The 6,000-nt window shown below is 30.3% G+C and overlaps 1 long non-coding RNA gene across 1 annotated transcript in view; it reads right to left on the bottom strand.

Moving 5' to 3' along the window:
• LOC146992958 (uncharacterized) overlaps nucleotides 1-3,525 on the bottom strand; it is an 80,802-nt gene extending 77,277 nt beyond the window's left edge. The window contains exon 1 of the long non-coding RNA XR_015038957.1: nucleotides 3,396-3,525. This is a non-coding gene — a long non-coding RNA (uncharacterized LOC146992958). The remainder of the gene's footprint in view (nucleotides 1-3,395) is intronic.
• Between the last annotated feature and the right edge of the window lie 2,475 nt (nucleotides 3,526-6,000).

Here is a 6,000-nt window from a genome sequence, read left to right on the forward strand (position 1 = left end):
CTTTTAAATTATTATCATTTCTGTACATGATTTTACAGTTTATGAAATTTACTTACGACACACACGCATATATAAATATAAATTTCATCTCTCTCTCTCTATATATATATAGCTTAAACTTCATGTCTCTCTCAACATATTTTTATATTATATGTATGCATTGCATATATAATGTAACTGAACATAAACTGCGTATAACTTGAAAAAGAGAGGTTAGTGTCTGGTCACCTTCAAAATCGATGGAGTTTTACTCAAAATCTGCGTCAAATTATTGTTTCTGTTTTGCCTGATTTTAGGATGAGCACTGAAACGTTCATGCGCTTACACATGCTCCTTCACTTTAAAGAAACATGTTATATATGCTTTGAGAATAATTATTTAGACTAATTTTTATTTCATTTATGCTATAGTATCCCATGTATATAATATGTTCTATTTAATTTCTATAGAAATAGGTTCTTAAGAGCAACAAAATTTAAATTCAGCACCAAGATTTTCTGCTTCAGAAAAAAAATGTAATACCTCTAATACTGCAGTTGTAATATCTCCATAAAATATACCTATTCTATTCTAAGATTCGCTCACCAGCGGCCGAGCGGTAAAACCCGCTGAACACTGGTAGTTGGGTACGAGGTTCGAATCCCGCGAACGGGCTGACTGCATGGGTGTTTTCGTGGTTTTCCCGATGTGTAACGTGTATACGAGCCAGTTTCCCTTAAAAAGTCCTCCACGAAGGCATCCCTCCCTTAAGGCAGATAGCCCTCGAGTGCTTTGCCGTAATCTAATAAACCGAACCAAACTATGCTAAAATTCCAAAGAAACGGCTTGTATTGTCATCGAAATTACACCTGTGTCTAAAGTTTGAGCATAATTTGCACTATACAAATCTACTACGTAAATATGAGTAATTCAAGTACTCATAAGGAAAGAGATGTGTCAGATAAGAGAAGTAAGTCGTAGAAGGATGGTTTCTTTCAAAGCACAACAGAAGACCGGAATAGTGTCGTCACAACGTGCCACCTTTCCTTGTTACAGCAGAACGCCACTGTCAAATCAAAAGTGACAGATCTGCCGCCTTCCGAATCGTTGCACATCAGCACAATGGATTTTTACCAGTTAGTTAGTGAAATGGCCGGTTAGTTTGTGATTATATATATGTATGTGTGTGTATGAATCAATGATCATTAGTCCAGTGATAGATTTATATCCATACATTTGTGTATCTAGAGGAACGTCTGTTTAAAAATCTGAATGCATATAATAATGATATATTGAAAAATTGAGACACTCGTTATAAGGCATGCATTATTTTATGCATCTAGGTAAATATTCTCTGTTAAACAGCAAAAAAAGCCTTTAAATATTCTTTCAGACTTTAAATAGGAATTAGAAATGCTGCTAAGCGAAATGCGTAATTATAAAATTATCGCTATCAAATACAACCGATAGTTTACCTTTAGATAAAACTTGGTGGAATATAATGGCTGTATCATATTCTAAACTGCAATTGCTTATTACGTTACTCTATGCACGTTTCAGAACATTGCTAACAATATCACGTTTACAATCACATGGGGAAGATACTGTTTTAGAAACATATTTATTTATGTTTTCATCACGTTATTAAATTCAAGAAAGTGAATATTTAATAATAAATATCAAAGAGAAAACAAATGTAGAATGTAAATCTGTATACTTATTATGATACTCCAATAAAATTTTCTCAATATTTGCTTAGAAATAATCCTAGAATAGGAAAAAACTAAACATTCGTTTACTAAATTTTTTTTGAAACTAAGATGACATTTTTTAATCCCACGAAAATTTCTGAAAAGGGAGAATACCAGTTAAAACCGATTTCATTTTAAAATCGCACATTTTTTTGCATTACTTTATCATTTCGAATTACTTAATTTTCTCTTAATTATTAATTTAAATAAGTAAACTGAATTCGATAACATAAAAATGTTTTTAAATATATTTATCCCGTTATCGTTTATTTCATTTTTTAGAAACAAAATCTCTCTTTTATCACTGATAATGAATTGAAACGATCCATCACATAAATAAATAACTACGGAAATTTTGTGTAGATGTGAGTAGTGGCTGCATAAATATAACTGCTCTGGGTGAGAAATTTTAAATGATCATTTAAAGATATTTCAAAATATGAGTAAAAAATTAATATTTTCTCTACTTGTTTATTCAAGTTTAGTACTAGCTAATTTTAAAACACTGAAGTCTCTCTAAATTTCTAACGTTTTCTTAGAGTTTTTAAAATTTTGTACAGCAAATAATTTAAAAAAGATATCGTTCATTTAACAAAACGATTAGTTTATCTTTCTAGCGTAATCGAATTCGGAAGGAAGCTTTTTAAATCAGCTTAATTTAAAATAAAAATGTGTGTAGTTATAAAAATTCATTTAGTTAAATTATTCTACATTTTTATAATATTTCCTTCATTTATAAAGGTACGGAATCAAATCTTAAAGCAAAAGATATATATATATATATGCATTTCTCCGCCTATGTAAAATTAAACATAATTCTTTTTAAATTTTATTAGAATTTTTGTCATATAAGCTCCGCAAAAGTAAATATATCAATGAACGTATTAATAAAATAATTATTTTGTAATTTTTATGAAATGTAGCTCATTACTAGAAATAATCTCTTGATTTTTTCCACAAAATATATTACTTACAATATTTATTATACATTTTACGGAAATGAATAAATGTGTGAAGAGAAAAAAGTTAAAGGAAAACCTTAGAAGAACTGATATTTAAATGTAAGGCACGCATTAAAGAAACTAGGAAATCGCATAAAATTTTGTGATTATGTTGCAGATCAGTATAAGATTAAACTATGATATAAAAGTCAAAATAGATTAAACGCAGAATTCAAAAACAGCTTAAGATTAACCCTATTCGAAGTAAAAAACAGTTAAATGGGCTTATTTATTATTAAAATTTATACATTAAAATGCACGACATGCTGATAATTAAGCTTTAAAACCATTTCGAAAAATGGCGAAAATGGCTCAAAGCCATATTCAGGCTTTAACATTTTATTTATTTGTAATGTTATTGGAACATGTTACTCATTTCGTCTTCATTATTTCATTTATGTCTCAAAAACACTGCAATTCTAAATACATTGAGCTAAAGCATTGTGTGATTAGCGAAGGACGCAGCATAGTGAAGTGAAATTTTTTCCTCGAAATGCTAGATTTAAATATTGCATATGATCACAAAAACAGAGCACCAGGTTAATACTCAACTCCACGTATTATTTGTTTTCGCTTTGACTTGTTTGTTATAGAAGTCTGATATTTGAGATCCATTCGCCAGGAAAGTTGATGAAGTGCTAGGAGATTTAGGGATGTCACTTACCCTCTCGGTTCTTTCTGCATGTCATTAATTACCTCGACCTTTCTCTCCAAAGTTAAACACTAGTCACTCACTCACTTATCGTACGACACACGCTTTGACATATAACTAAGAAAAAATGCGACTAAGCTCTCCTATGCTGAAAGGAAAGAGGCTGCTTTAAAATTAGGTAGCTAGGACAATTACAGATGACACCCTTTATTATCTTACACGTGACTTGACGCAGCATATGACCTTGTTTGTCATGTAAGATATCTAAAGATAAACGAATATTATGCATTCAGTAAGAAGCGTCTTTTACATTTTCATGTTACCACGTTTCTGCTGTATAACGCATCAGTAACTCACAGGTTAATAGGAAGGAATAAATCGCGACTGAAAATGAGGTATTAATTCCGGTAAAGAGATTCTGAAATGGGTAAAATGTGGTATTTTTCGTAACATGAGATTTCTTCATTTCTGATTTATTCAAATGTGAGATTATTTATTCAAATTAACTCAGTGTTATTAATTTTATATTAAACAGAATAAGAAAGGGAAATTTGTCAAAGCCAATTTATCCAAAAATTCGAGTCTGCCTAGTTGGAATTAGATAACTTTCATTCTTCATTATATTTATTTTCCTGAAACTAAGTGTCGTTCTTAATTATGGAAATAAAAGGTGTAAATTGTCTTTAGCATTTACCCTGAAATTTCTAAAACAGTGCATGGAGTTCAGTAAATTAATTAAAGAAAATACTCAAAAGAAGGAAACGAAAAATCATTTCAAATAACGACTCCTTATCTCAAGATATCTAGAAAGTCTTTCATAGACCTTAATTCTTATCTATATTTAAAATAGTGTTTAATTACAAAATAAAAGCATTCTCATTTGTAGTGTTGTATAAATGCTATAAAAGTTGGCTAACGGATACACCCGACAACGGTAAGTATTTGAAGTCTGAAAATGTCTAGTTCAAATTTTAAAAGACTAAAGAACAGAAAAACGTTTTCGAAGAATTCACTGTCATAGTAGCAATGAATTACAGTAAGCTGTGGAAAATTATACAATGAAATAGTGGAATGCTGTATTCAAGAAGATAACTCCAGCTAGCTGAAGTGGAAAATGACTTGCTGATTCTTTCTCTTTTATCAGCTGAACATGTTCTGGAAAGTAAGAAGCTTTACTTTTTCTTGAAAATGATTACAAAGTTTCATTTGCTTCTGTTCAGAAAGCGTTGCTATAATGAAAAGAGAAGAATCTGTACAGCTCATTCGAAATCCTGATCTAAAATGAACAATTTACCTGTTAAAATTATTACACTCGATATACAAAATAAATGTTAAAAATTATTACACTTGATAAACAAAATATATATTATGTAAAATAATGTAAATGCAGAAAATTCTAGGAATAATTATAATAATAAGAATTCTTGACGTATACTGTGAATTGCACTCTTTCGCTTTCATTCTGCTACAGAGGTTAAAAAGCATGAATCTCTTCCTAGATAAAGTAGGAATCACTATTTAAAAATGATACGGATGTAAAATGTTATAAAACATTTCATTTCTACTAAAAATTTCCTATTTCGTTGTTTTGCTTGCATAAAAAATGGAACATATTCGTAATTGAACCTTTAATCTTGAATTAGAGGTACTCTTCAGTTTAGTGCAAAGATTTTGAGTCGAGATTAAAAGGAAAAACGTGAAGAAATTCGAAGAAAAAATCCATTAGTTCCCTTTAAGAAATATTCTTTCGTATTATTTCCTTGGTAGTGTATAAAACTATTACTTTCATTCTAAGAATCAAAATGTTTTCACGATATCTTTGATCAGGTGATGAGATCTGAGATCTACCATTAAAATCTCTGCAATAACTTTTCATTACTCAGTTATCAATTGACGTTATCTAGGGTAATCTAACTTTTACGAATTTCATTCCGATAGCGTAGATTCTTAAATAACCCTAAACATAAAATATTACTTAGTGCAAAATTTCCCAAAATAAATATTTTCACGTATTTAATCTTAAGCAGCATTTTTAATCTTTGTGTAAAAATGAAAAAACAAAATAACACTTTTAGAGGACAGCAAATTTATTAAAATTAGTTCCGTAACTTCACAACATTATTTGAGATGGTTCCAGATTAAGTACCTTGCATTTTGTCCTCCACTAGCGGGCCTTTTATAATCTTTGGCCACTGCTAAGAACGGAAGCCGTTGATCTCTCAATTAGCAAGGCATCTATAAGATTGACCACCGTTGCCGCCTAGGAAGAAGACGGACAAATTACATCCATGCATCCACCGGAATTCGAACCCGGGCCCTTCGGTACACGGTAGCCAAAGTCACTAACCACTTTTCCTTCTGTGCGGCGTTCCTCGTATTTTTGTTTATCATTTATGGCTTTCAGCTGCCTTAGAATTTCACAATATGATTTTGAATCCTAGTTGAGTTACATACACAGTAACATATCCAATATAGTTGTTAAAATGGTATTTTATTGGAAACTAGTAGTGTTTTCGAATAAATAAATATGATACAAATGGAAATATACAACAACTAATTTTGCCAACTTAAAATTTAAAATAACAAAAAATTCAAAAGTAAATTGATGCTGGATTTA

The sequence above is a fragment of the Stegodyphus dumicola genome, chromosome X2 (genome assembly GCF_044657685.1).
Source record: "Stegodyphus dumicola isolate Sdum_Otavi_A_Nest chromosome X2, ASM4465768v1".
Taxonomy (NCBI): domain Eukaryota; kingdom Metazoa; phylum Arthropoda; class Arachnida; order Araneae; family Eresidae; genus Stegodyphus; species Stegodyphus dumicola.